A 12,279-nucleotide genomic window follows, 5' to 3' on the forward strand; every position below is an offset into this window, starting at 1 on the left:
AAGCAAGCACATTCTTAAGTCCAGAAACAGCAGCTAAGCACTCAAGCCATAACTAATATTGATAATTTTGAAGCACTGTAAATTACATCCAAGGTATAGTTTCCCCATTTTGAATGCACATAAAAATATCTTTTTCATTTTGAAAAGCTTGGTGACACAGTATTTAAAGGACACTATTTTACAACAATATCATGAAGACCAGAGTGTCAGAGGGGACTTTTGGGAGCTTTTGATCTGAATTTCTTGATTGATTCTATAACAGATAAAATTAGGACTGGTGGGTTTTGTTGGTTTTCAGTGCTGAAAGCCCTCAAAGGTACATCTAAGTCCCCTAGACTGGTTTGGAAAATTGCAGCACATCTTCCTGAGTGAAGCAGGCTCCTTCCGACAGCCTCAGGATTATGTCTAATGAGTCACATCTCCTCTTAGTCTTGTTCCATTTCTCACTATTGTAAATCACTCTAATCTCATTTTATGAGCACTGCATAAGAAGGCAGGCACTGAAAATTACAAATAATAGGTCAAACTGTGATTTGTGAATAGAGAATGCAATATCCCTTCCATTACCTGGAAGTTGTTTGTATGATGGAAAGGAAGAACTGGACCCCACAATGAAACAGAATAAAGCAGATATATTGGATCTTTTACCATCTTAAAAAATGTTTAGAGTGTTACTAATGTAAGACTGATTGATACCATCTGCACAGCTCCTGTACTGCTGCTCTGTGGTGGGATGAATTAGTATGCTCTGAACTTTCCTTGGGTAACAAGCCATGAGTGCCCAAGCACTGCCAATCTCAGTACATTCAGTGCTGCCAGTATAAATTGCTCAGTCCCTTTGCCACCAGACAAATGGAGTACAATTCCAGTAAAATAAATACAATTCCAGCTCTGAAAGAAATTGCATCTGCTGGTGATGCCTTTTCTACTGATGTACAAAGGAGGTCGTGACAAGGAGCTAAACACAGTTGTTAAAGATGCAGTGAGCAGTTCTTCAATTCACCCAGAGACAGAAAAGAAAAATAATACTGTGGGATCCAGTTCCTCCTGGCCTCATTTCTGGAAATCATTGACTACAGCTTTTGCAGGGAGTCTCACTAGCACCTGGGAAAGCCCTTGGCCTGGTGGGCAGTGAGCCCAGCACCTGCAGGTATGGTCCTGCAGAAATGCTGAGAAAATCAGAATGATATAACAGAAATGGGAAGGTTGAAGGTGGGGATATTTAAAATCAGTGCCATCAGCTGTTGTGCCATTTTTTATCAGGAAAGGCTGCTGTCCTTGTTAGAGGTGGTGACCTTGAAACACCATGAACCCTGGTAAGTGTGGCTGATTTGGGCAAAACATTTCCAACCTCCAAAGAAGAGTAGGCTCCTGGAGGTCTTGTTACATTCTGGATATGTTGATTGCCAGACCTGCAGCTGAATCCCCCATGCAGGACCACAGCAGGGAGTGCTTGTGCCTCAGGGTGGTGTTGAGGATTAAGCCTCCATAGAGGCTCTGGCAAGACAGCAGATAGTGTGATCCTCCCTCTGGGAAGCACAGCAAAGCCTTTCCTGGGGAGCCAGCACAGCCCCAGGGCCCCCCAGCACTGGCACAGACATCCCTGCACACCTGCCTTGCTCAGCCTGGGGCTCTGGAGTGTCCTCATGCTGCATCACGGTGTGGCTTAATATATAATCCCAAAAGAGCTCACCTGGTGACATCTTTATCTTGAAAGCAGCAGCAGCAGCCGGTGTGTGCTATTTTCAGCCTTGCAGGCTTGTTTTGAGCATCTCTCCTGCTGTTCCTTGAGTTGAAGCCCCAGACGAGTTCTTCCCAAAGGGAAAACAGCGCTGGCCCAGGTGAGCACACAGAAATGTTCAGAGCCCACTGGTCTGTCCTGAGTCACTCCGAAACAGCAGCTGGAGACAGGACCCACAGCAGCTCGCCCTGTCTTTGGCCAGGCAGGATTTGTCCTGGTTCATGGCAGAGATAATGCAGGCTTGGAACTGGAGGCACCGTGCCCCACACCCTCTCCTCCTGCCTCAGACAGGCACTAGTGATAAACTATTGATGTATCATTTTAAATAGGGGAGGTTTATTAGAATCCCCTGTAAATCAGGCCTGAAATTACCACTGTGGATTTGCAATAAGCCTGAGCCTTGCTGAACAGCTCATCCAGCTTTTGCATGAAATTCCTATTTTAAAACCACTTTTGCAGCTCCCCCATGAAGGCAGCTCAATTTGTAGCTGTACACAGGACACAGCAGGGCCTGCCAAGCTGGGAGAGGCTCTTTTCCTTTAATGACAGCCATCTGCAGGTTCCTATAACTTAGCAATGTTCCCAGCCATGATTTATGGAGGGTGCTTAGCTTTACGGTACAATCTTTACTATTTTACAGGGTTCCTTTTTTTTCCTCAGTTAAATGTTGTTTTCTGAATAATTCCAAGCTGCCAGTAGGTTTACAGAGGAGAAAACTGGAATGAATCTCTCCTTGCTTTTATTTACTCCTATTTGAGTACTGTGTTTCTGCATCCATTTTGGAGATTTACAATGGTATTAAGGTTGCTTCCCTCATCCTCATTTTATGGATTCCTGCTGCAATCATTTTGAAAACCAGAAAGCTGACAGGAAAATTAGGAAATTAGATATCATGTTCCTGTTCCTTCCAGTGCCCTGATGAAGAAGGGGAGAAGAAAAATCAGCTGAAGGCATAATAAATAACACCATGTATCCTGGAGTCCCCTCACTGGTGCTGGCACCTGCCTTGGGCATCCCATGAATCCCATCCCACAGCACTGCTCCGACCCCATGAGCACTGGGCTGTACCTGCAGCTGTCCAGGCAGCAGTCATCCCAGTGCCAAGTTCACAGGCTAATTGCTCATCTAATTTTAATTGCTAATGGTGGCCCTTGGAGCAGCAGCTCCCTGTGCTGAAGTTATCTCAGCCTATTGTTCAAGTTTATTGAAAATATTCGCCCCAGAAAGAGAAAAATATTGGTGGTGACCATCAGCTCTGAGGACAGTGGTATGGTGGTTTATCATATGTGACCTGAAACCCATCTCCATCACCACCAACACCTGAGGGCAGGGGAGTCTCATAAGCTTTAGGAGGACAGCAGACAGAGAGAGGCCCTCCTGCAGCTCACTGCACACAGGAGTTGCACTGGCTTGCTCCAGCATCACCAGCTCTCCAGAGAGACAACCTCTAAATCAACATTTAAACCATTCATGCAATTGTAGTGCCAAACTTAGGCCCTTCCAATGAAAATGAGCATGCAGAGCCTTTCAAAAGGAGTGGCTTATGTAGTTATGAGCAAAGGCTGGTTATCTCATGGAGGAGCTTGTACCACCAGCAGCCAGAAGCAATCCATAGTATGGGCAAAATTCACCTAGGGAAGGTTTCTGCTGTCTGCTGTCACAGGCAAAACAACAACAAAAAAATTTTGGAAATAATTCCAGGTCACAAAGTGACCTATTTCTGCTGATTTTTTCACACCATGGGTTACAATGATGGGAATTCTACATCGTTTTTCCACCTCCTGCACTAGTGATGTGCTGACTAGGAAAAGGGCTTTCCTTGCTCATTTTACCCCAGATATGGGATTTTCCACCTCTCTAAAATCTGGCCCATCATTTTGTGCAATACATTACCCTTGAGTCAGACTGAGAGCAGGTATTTCATTGAAACAGGGAGAGCATCCATTCTGTCCTTTCTCTTCTTTATGAAAACGTCTGTGAAATGAAGCAACCAAACACTGCAAAATGGTGAAATTGCACAGTGAGGGAAATTCTGAAACTGCATACTGCAAAAATGCCATTTCCATTTAGCCCAGTGAGTTAGAAAGAAATTTCAAGTATCCTCTTGGTTTCTTGGGCTCAACCTTTGTACATCAGAAATTATGATTTAATGTTAATATATGATATGGTATGATACACAAATAAACCCAAACCCAACTCTTTCCTGAATGTGTTCTTTATTTTTTGTATCTTTTTATCCCACAAAATGAGTGTTTAAAACTCATTTAAATTATAATATAAATTATTCTCATTGAGTGACTTGCACTTTGATTTGACACCTGATGTTCTGATGGGCAACAGGGGATTTTTTAATGCTGTAGCTACACTGGATTTAAAATAAAAAGATGGAAATGTAGGGGGAAAATGCAATATAAATAGAACAACGATGGAGTAAAGAAAAATCAAATGGGCTGCTGGCTGCAGTGCAGAGGCCCAGCTGTCCCAGAGAGGCAGCCAGCTGGGCAGCAGGCAAGGAGGCCAGGCAGATGTCTGGCTTCTGCTGCTGGCTTTGGTGGCATTGATGTGTTCCCACAGAGCATCTTGATGCCATTGAATCAGTGTTTCCAACAGAAAGTAGCTGGGGAAACTATTCTGATGGAAAACTGTTGACATGCTTCACTGGCTGCTGATTGTAGAACAATTCCATAGATTGATATCAGAAGGGACCGTAAGGGTCATCGAGTCCAAGCCCTGCTCCTTGCAGGACCACCTAACACTGCATCACAGGACTCAGAGCATCCTCCAATGCTCCCTGAACTCTGACACCCTGGTGCTGTGAGAGCCTGTCCCAGGGCCTGGCTGCCCTCCTAGTGAAGAATCCTTTCCTTTCAGAACTTCCCCTGGCACAGCTTCCTCACGTTTCCTCCTGACCTACAGCTGCAGCTCTCCCTCCACTGGGGAAGCTGCAGACTGGTGAGGATCCCCTCAGCCTGCTCTTCTCCAGGCTGAACCACCCAAGTGACCTCAGATGCTCCTCAGAGCCTGTCACCATCCTGGCTTCCCTCCCCTGGACACACTCTGAGCTGAGTGCTGCGCTGCCAAATAAAACAAGAAATAAATAAACAAGCCCTCTCCTCCCCAAACAGGACTTTGTCTTTTCCCTCTTGCATTACAAGCAATGATCACCCCTACCCACCTTCACATCACTCAGGATGGTGCAGGTCTTTCCCCTGTTCCCTTTGGCCATGCCCTTTCCAAGCAAGAGCCCTGACCATATGGAGTTTTTTGGGTCACAGAGGGGGTTCCTATGCCCAAAAGTTCTTGCCTTCCCTTTTCCTCCTCCTGTTCTCCTGCAGCCTTTCTGCAATGGGTCACCAGAGGTGCGGATGTGCAGGGATTTAGCCTTGGCACAGTGGTGCTCCCCATTCTTGGAGCCCTCCTCCATCCTCTCCATGGCCATGGGGACGGTGCCAGCCCCTGGAGAGAAGCAGCTGCAGAGTCTCCAGCACATTCTCCTGCTTAAGGGCAAGGGCTAATTCAAAGCCCATCATTCTGGGTATGTGGGCAATGCCCTGTTTTAGCAAGGGCATTAATTTGCACTTATCAATACTGAATTTCACCTGCCAGTTCGCATCACCCTGATGCTTATTTCTGTAAGATCCTTCTGCAAACCTCTGCTTTAGGTCTGGCTACTCTGGACAAATGTAGCCAGCTGCAAACTTCACCATCTCACTACTTTTCTCTTTGTTCCAGGTCATTTTGGAATGTGCTGACAGTGTCCAGCACAGGCACCTGCAGGATTTCTATTCTAATTTCCACACACTGTTAAAATTGATATAGGACATTTTTCCTAGCCCTTGTTTCCTACGTGTAATCAGTCCATAGAAGATTAATCTTGTGAAAATCTAGTCCCATTAAGCCCTTTCAGTGAATCTCTTCTGTGCTTTAGCCCTGCTGGCTGCTTTCTGGTGCATTTGCCTGCTTTTGGAAGCATTAAATAGACAATCTCTGCTTGTAGGTAGTGTAGTAAAGGTCACTTGTCTTGGTTTATTTTAAACTTTTTAATTTAATCCCTTTCCATTTCATCTAAATCTGTTTCCTCGTTCTCCTCTCGCTTCTTCATTTAAAATGAAATGTATCTGTGGTGGGATGGTTTTTCCATAGGGATGCTGAATTTGATAACAACAGACAGTACTAGAGCAGCTCATCAGTACTTACATCTCAAACAAGGTCCTCAGGAATAAAGCAAGAGCTGATCCTACTCATCTGGGCTCTCTAATTGATGTTTGACCCCCTAAAAAAGAAAAAGAGGATACTTATGGTAGTTACAAAAGTGGTCTGTGAGTGATCACCCCATGTGTCATGACCAACTATGGTGAAAACTGAAGTCTCCCTTTCAGGGCAGGACATTTCCTTCACACAAATTCTGAAAGTCTGTAGGATTTAAAAGATCCTGATAAAAGCCTTGGCATGAGGAAGCTGGGAAGGAGATTTCACACTCACCTTGGCAAAGCCAAGCCCCACAACATGGGGACTGTCCCAGGTGAGTGTTCTCCATCCACCTCCCAACCAGCCTGGCAGGGCTTCTCTCTCTTGACCTGTTTGGAATGAGAATTGATTTCCATAGAATTACGTTGTTAATCCTGTGGGATCACTGAGTGGCTGCATTATTTTCGTCTCTGGCTGCTTGCAAGCTCCTCAGCAAAGCTGGATCCTACTCCACTGAGTGTTTGGCTGTGTCCAGAGTTCCTGTTAGAGACCTGGGAGAGATGGGAAGGGGCTATGGCACTGGGAAACAGGCAGTGAAATACTACACAAATCCTTTCTAGTAAATCAGATTTAATACTTTTATGCTATTACAAGCTCCATTGAAAATAGTGCAAAAACTCTTAGTAAATCTGTCCCCTAGGTGCCTTATATCTGTATTTATTCTGTCTTTTGAAATTCGTCCATTTACCCAGTTCAGTTTCTGCTTCTGGGTGTTAGTTTTTATCCAACATGATTTAATTTTATACTGGGGATTGGGTTTAAAGCTTGCACCATGATATCTAAATAAGTTCATTAAATGCTCTAAGTTTCTCTGGTTACAAGTATAAATTCATCAGCATGGAAATAATGACATCTTAAACCTATTAAATTTAAAATATCTTTATGCTCAACCCCAGAGCTCAGATATGCCAGCCAATGATAATCAAATGCCACCCGACCACTCAAAAATTCCAGAGAAGAGAAAATGAGCTGGTTTGAGGATGCCTGTGAGGCAAATCAGGCTGTCAAAATCCTATCATTCTTGGGATGAATTTACATAGCTCATATTAAACTCACCAGAGCGACTGGAAACCTGGAGTAATTAATGCTGTGGGGGGAGGCAGGATGCTGGATGAGCCTGAGCCAGGAGGGCTCTGCAAAAGGAGGAGGGTCAGGAAGGGAACTGGGGTGCCCTTGGGAATGGGGAAGGTCAGAGCTGGGAGCAGCGAAGGAGAGAGGAGGTTTGGGTGGTCAGGGTGGATGGATGTCCAAGGGAGAACTGCAGAAACCTCCCTGGACTTAGGAAAAACCCTTGGCTTCCCACCCAGCACCCTGATATCCCCCTGCATGGGCTCACAGGGCTTTCCATCCTCCTGTCCATGGCAGATGGCCCTGGCTGCAGCCACCCGTGGCACAGCAGCAGGTGAGCCTGGGAGGCTGGGGACAGAACACCACCACTGATGTGCTCAGGCATCCCTGGTACAATAAATGAGGGCCGAAGCAGCTGGCCCTGTCCAAATCACTGCTCCCCAGCCCCAGAGCACACCTGCACTGCAGGGCGTTTAAAGGGGATGGCTTTTGTCTCACAGAGGTTGGCAGCAGATAGACTCTGCCTCTGCAGCAAGTGTGAGGGACCTTAATCCTCCTCTTATTGACATGACATATTGTAATGGCTTCTTTGGTTACCTATCAAGTCACTGTGTACTCAGAAAGCTTTAATCTGTAGATTATTTACTCAATAGACTGTAAAGGCTTCACATAATAGCACATAACAGCTTCCAGCAGTTCCAGCCTATTGTAGCATGGGGAGTTTGTGTTGATTGTCCCCACCTCAATCTAACCTAAGGCATCTAAGCAGCAATAAGAAGAATAGAAACTCTTTTCCTCCACAAACCAGAGAACTGGATTGCCTCCATCACCTCTCCCTTGGATCTCACTGTGCTCCATCTCCCTTCAGTGCAGCGACTCTTTTCACCTTCCCTGTCCCATCTGTGAATTTTCACAACACCTGTAGGAATTCTTACTAACCTTGAGATCTTTGTCCCACTACCCAAAGTGCCTAAAACTGGGCATAAATCTCACATATACTGGAGGCTGAGTGTACAATACCCAAATCCCAATTCTGTTCAGCACTCAATATTAAACCAACTCTCTTGCCCACCTTCCTTACCTGGTAGTGCAAGTTCTATGTTGCACCATGATAAGCCTTAATAAAAAGGGAAAAGAGAATATTCAAGATTCTACATGCCAGATTTGACATGGGTGTTGCACATCCAAAAGATGTATAAATGTTGGTTGTAAAAGCCTAAAAGGCTCTAATTTTACCCTTCTAGCAATGACAGCAATGCCAGATCATCAGAATACTGACCATTCTCTGAGAAAAGGGAGCCACAGGGATGGGATTTCTTAAAGGCATTTTTAATTTTCATTGTCTTTAAGATGTTCATAATTTAAAGGACATTCCCTACCAGGTGAAAACAACATTAATTTTGAGCCTAACTCCTCCAAATTGATTTAATTTAAAACATAGCTAATTAATTAAAACCACTCAACAATGCCCCTTTAATGTTTAACCAAAGAGCACACCATACTCCAGCTGAGCTGCTAAATGTTTATATCTTATTAGCAGGCTTCCCAAAGCTTAGAGAAAAGGATTTCCATGCAAGTTCTCACTCCCATCTTTTAATTACACCTAAACAACTCAGCTCATTATAATTCTACTACAAACATTGCTCTCAAGAGCATCCTGCAACATGCATTTAGCAGGTACCACCAATACTTACTCCCACACCCATACTTGCATGTATTTCTCCATTTTTAAGTGGCAATTCCTCAGCAGAAGATCTCAGAAAGTGCTCACCATTTCTGGCACAGCGAGCACTTCGGAATTAATTGCCAGCATGAAATAAATACAGCGTGAAGACGTGCATTAAAACCGAGTTATAATTAAGCAATATGGAGATTTGTCCCTGGTAATCAATAAGCTTGGGGAGCTTGGAAGTTTCTGGGGCTGTGGGCGGCATGGGGAAGGGGTGTGAACGGCTCTCCCTGTGGGGTGTTTCACCATCTGCTCCCCTCTGTATCCCCCACAGAAGCTGTCCCTGCTGGCTGAGAGCTGTGGTACCCACACAGAGCTTGCCTCTTCCAGCCACTGCCTGCCTTGGGCATCTGTGCCCATGCCAGCCCCTGCCCTGGGCATCTGTGCCCATGCCAGCCCCTGCCCAGCCGCCCTGGCAGCACCCACAGCCGCAGCAGCTCCTAGTGAGGGGTTCAGAGTGAGGAGCAGAGCCCTCAGAGCCCCAGTTCTGCATCTTCCTGGCTGCAGGGGAGAGAGGAGCCCAGCACTGCTCTGCTGGACCAGGGAGTGGCTGGACTTCGAGCACTTCCCGTGGTGTTTTTCCACCGTGACAGATTCCTCCCAGCTTGCAGATGGTTAGTCATGCAACTCAGAAATAACATTGAATTCAATCTTCAAGAGTCATCAGATTGGACCTCACTTCTTAGCTCAGCCTGGGGACTGGGATGGTGATTTGCCTGAGATTAAGGAGTCCTTTTTGAAAATGTAAACAACATCTTGCCATGTGCTGGCCTTTTTCTGTTTACAGGGTTTGATTTCATGCCTGAGAAACAAGCCTATTGCATCATCCTGGTGGAGGGATTCTGCAAGAAAGTGTTGGCTGAGTGAGGAAAATCACTGACACCAGCTCAGAAGTCCTAATTGCCCCAAATGAACTACAAGCTAAAATAGTCTGGCCCCATTACCAGCAACCATCATACCCATAACAGTTTGGCATGGCAGCACAGAGGGAAGGCTTCATGTCAGACACCATTCTCCACCTTCTCCCTTTCCCTGTTGCTTTCCTGAACAATTCCATTAGGATTTATCCTGTTGATGTGGGATTATTTCCAATACTTCTATTCCTTGTTCAAATGTATAGAAATTAATTTTCTGGTCATAATTTCAGTACCTCTGGGACATTAGCAGGCTGGAAGTAAAAATAGAACGTCATTACAGTGTCAGGTAATGCGGATGAGTGTGACTAATAACCTGAGTGTCATTGATTTAATAATCTAATAATGTCTCTGCACACTCAGCGCTCAGACTCACTGAGTGAAGATAAAGATTTAAGCCCAGCTGAAGCTGCAGATAAGAATCAGCACCTTGGCTTTAGGGATCAGAACCAATGATAAGCAACACAAGGCTGGCATCCAAAGAATTAAAGCAGGGGAAGGAGCTGGCTGGTATCTGCAGCTCAGGCTGCACAGGAGGCAGGGTATCCATTCCCTGGGGTGACAGCAGCAGGAGGTCACAGCTGCCCACAGGAAACACTCATCAAGCTCAGAGAGAGATGCTCACCATCTAGCAAAGGTCTGGCAGCTCTCAAATAGCTGCTGGCCGGCCAACAGCTTGGTCTGTGGTTGTCTAAAATGCAAAGGAAAAGCCCATTAAAGTCAGCGACAACACCAGCCTGGAACAGTCTGGTCCACAGCCTGGAAGCAGGAGGTGCAGTGAAGGGAATGGGCTTTCAGCTGGGACACAAACCTTCTGACTCTGTAATCAGAGTAATTCATTCAGAGAAAAGCTGCCATAACAGCTACCAAGCTTCCTACAGAGAGAAAGCTGCAGAAAGGATCTCTTTCCCTGGAGAGCACCCCTTCAGCCAGGCCCATCCTCCTGCTCCTCTGGCCAGCATTGCTGGCTCTGGCTCCCCATGCTGCTGATGGATGGTGGTGAAGGTGCTGCTTCACCCTGGATGAGCTGGGAGATGGATCTCACCCCCAGAAACCACACAGAAATGCCTGCTAATGAGACATGACACCAGGTTTGTTATAATTTGGTTGGAACAGGGACAATCGATCTTCTCAAACTGCCTGTGAAAATCCCATTCCCCAGAAGGCACCTCTAGGCTTGGCCAGTTTGAGCTCCATATGCTTTATTACTAATGCAGAAAAATTTTCCTGTACCTGGGACTGTGCTGGCACAACAGAGGACAAGTGTACTTTGGGTAAAATCTTTGACTGCTGCAGCTTGAAGCTTCTTACAGCGAGGAAGGTTCTGCAAATTGTTCAGCTTTTTTTTCATATCATGCTCCGAAGGCCTCATCAGTCTTCCCCAACACCACTTCATCTCAAGTATATTTACTTGTTTCCAGTTAACTTCACCCAGATAACAGGAAAACTCCCTGGGGAGTTGCTATAGAAACACCCAATGGAGGCAAGGAGAGATTGGGGCAGCAGAGCCAAAAGATACTGTTAAGATTAAGGGAGATTTTAACTCCCGCTCTGTAAATACAATTTCCCTGGAAAAGTTGCAAAAATAGGAGTTAAAATGGAAAATTTCCTGCATGGTTAGTGATGGGGTCACTGCTGATCACCCACCCGGGGAGATTCACCACCATGAAGGAGTGGAAAAGCCTTTCCAGGGATCCTCTCTGAGGGTTTCCAACCTCAGTGAGACTCTGTTTGCTCTCAAAAGGACATCTGCAAAAAGGTGGCTAAAGTGTCCCCATATCTTTTCCAGTGCCTGGTGACACTGATAACCCTTTAAGCAAAGCAGTGTCCTTCTGCATAATGATCTGAGAAGGATTAAATGCAGGAAAGAAATACAACAAGGAGTCAAGGAGCTACCTACCATTAACAGCTATCAGGCAGTTTTGTTTCAGGTGATTTACCAGTGCTTTTGTCCAAGCCATTCATTCCGCAAAACACTATTATGAAAATAGATGTCATTAGAAGCACTTTTTAATGCATAAAATAGTCTTTTTGCAATTCAACTGTGTATTCAATTCAATTTTTCTCTTACACTTCTGAGAGTTTAGAAAGCCCCAACAATAAGAAACAGGTGTTCTGATCTTCTGCATAAACCAGATTTCTGGAACAGTTAGTGTCTTTTCTCTTATTTGATGCTCACACACATAAATACTGAGGGTCATTAGAAATGAATTATCTCTGACTGTAAAATAGAATGGGGATTCATCAACTATATTGATTTTTCTCATCTATGCATATATGTGTAGCTCCTTTGGCAATTAGTCATTAACTAAACCACTGCTTCATTCCTGTGAACCAAATTTTAGTTGCATTTTCCTTCATTGTATCTGTAAGCTTTTCTTTGCATTGTTTTTCTTCATGTGGATTATCAGCCTGGATTTGCAGGGGTATTTCTCTTACAGCCAGCAGGGTGGTTAATTAACACAAGCTCCATAAGCCAAAGGTGGAGCTGCTGGGGGAGCCTAAAGAAAACAAGATCTTCATCAGGAATGGATGTGTGCCTGCCCAGGAGCTCATGGACACACAGCCAAAAACACAGG

The 12,279-nt window shown here is 45.2% G+C and overlaps 1 long non-coding RNA gene across 4 annotated transcripts in view; it reads right to left on the minus strand.

The window, feature by feature from the left end:
* Window positions 1–220: 220 nt before the first annotated feature.
* The window catches only part of LOC135447598 (uncharacterized), a 38,991-nt gene continuing 26,932 nt past the window's right edge, over window positions 221–12,279 (minus strand). For all 4 annotated transcript variants that reach the window (XR_010440220.1, XR_010440221.1, XR_010440218.1 and 1 more), the window contains 5 exons: window positions 11,601–11,676; window positions 6,224–6,318; window positions 5,939–6,014; window positions 3,635–3,715; window positions 221–2,656 (listed from right to left, as the gene is read on the minus strand). This is a non-coding gene — a long non-coding RNA (uncharacterized LOC135447598). The remainder of the gene's footprint in view (window positions 2,657–3,634; window positions 3,716–5,938; window positions 6,015–6,223; window positions 6,319–11,600; window positions 11,677–12,279) is intronic.

The sequence above is a fragment of the Zonotrichia leucophrys genome, chromosome 4A (assembly GCF_028769735.1).
Source record: "Zonotrichia leucophrys gambelii isolate GWCS_2022_RI chromosome 4A, RI_Zleu_2.0, whole genome shotgun sequence".
NCBI lineage: Eukaryota > Metazoa > Chordata > Aves > Passeriformes > Passerellidae > Zonotrichia > Zonotrichia leucophrys.